This window comes from Octopus bimaculoides, chromosome 5, assembly GCF_001194135.2.
Source record: "Octopus bimaculoides isolate UCB-OBI-ISO-001 chromosome 5, ASM119413v2, whole genome shotgun sequence".
NCBI lineage: Eukaryota > Metazoa > Mollusca > Cephalopoda > Octopoda > Octopodidae > Octopus > Octopus bimaculoides.
Genome location: NC_068985.1, coordinates 69,335,497 through 69,337,147, shown reverse-complemented (window position 1 = coordinate 69,337,147; position 1,651 = coordinate 69,335,497).

Genomic DNA, 1,651 nt, shown 5'->3' with positions numbered 1-1,651 from the left:
TGTGTGTGACTGAGTGTGTGTGTGTGTGTGTGTGTGTGTGTGTTTGTGTGTGTATGTGTGTGTGAGTACGTGCAAGAGTTTGTTAATATACAAATCTGCAATACGTATGCATTTTACTCACTCTAAAAATCTTCACTTCTTGTAACTGGTTTACAGTTTATATATTAAATCGTCAATTATTTGTGTTTCAGTGAAAAGAAATTCAATTAAACGTTTCGATTTGACTTTGGTAAACAAACGAATATTCGCATGTGTATTCAATTCAAGGTATATATACTACCGTTTGTTTCCATACAAATTTCGTCTTCTAAAATTTACTTCAAACTTAGCACTTCAAATTCGGCTGAATACTCCTGAATTCCCATGTACAAGATATATTGATCTGTCAATGTGCAGACAATTCAAGAGTGAATATGGTTCAATCTTGTGTTTATTCGAAGAAAGATAGGGCATGTGAGAGACAGGGCGTTTCTAAGTTAATCATTACTTCAGATTTTAGAACAATCTTTATATCTATACATGAAATATAAACCATGAAATATCCATAAAATATATTCCCACGTACTCTGTAGTGGAAATTTCATATTCTACAGTAGGGCCATGATAAAATAATGCATAAGGCGTACGTTTTTTTTATGCAACATTCTCTTATTCTGTAGTACAAAGTACACATTAGATTCTCTTGGACACCCATTTATTAAAAAAGACAGGGTCTATCAGCATAATGAGTAAAGAAGTTGATTTAGTAAATGTACACATGTAATTATAGCTGAAACTAGCACACGTACGTTCATTGACGTACGTGTGTATATATTAGCATACGCATCGATATATAGATATATATATACAAACTCATATGTACATACTTACATACATACATGCATACATACACGCAAATACGCGCCCGCACACATACACACACACACACACACACACACACACACACACGTATATACTAGTCTAAGTAAGTACCCGGCGTTGCTTGGAAGTTTAAAGAATGTTAAAGGAAATACATATATTTATTTTGATAAAAAATATATTTTCAGAGAAATTCTATCAAATGACGTGAGTATAAGCAATGTTATTAAAACAAATCCTGAAATAAATCACATCTTAATTTTGTAGAACTTACAATGTTTTCAGTGTGCCATTTAATTGAGGTCCAAATAAAAAGAGTTTTGTGCCTTCCACCTCGCGAATATCCTACATATATTTGCCCATGAGCGAAGCAAGGATAAGCAAGGTTAAGTCCAACAACTATGAGATATTGTCCTTGAGATATCTATATCTCCATAGGAAAACGTAGTTTCACTGGGAAGTGGAAACGTTTCAATTAAAACGGGAGGTCAGATGGGATTAACGGGATCTGTTGAATGAAGATATCGTCACTCTTATATTTCCCAGTGGTAATTCCTGCCTCTAGGAGTTGCATCGCTTTCACCACCAGTCTGGTGCCATTGCAGAGGCGAGGTGGATAATACAGCTTGGTCCTGATCAATGACAGTGTCAATGGATTTGAAAGACTGTTCTTGTCATGGCAACAGCTGCAAGAGCTCCTGATTTGTCGACACCATCATTACTAGGAGCTAAGATGGCTCGTTCACATAGCGACTGAATTTTGCTAAAGTTTTGTACAATATTTGTAAACTCA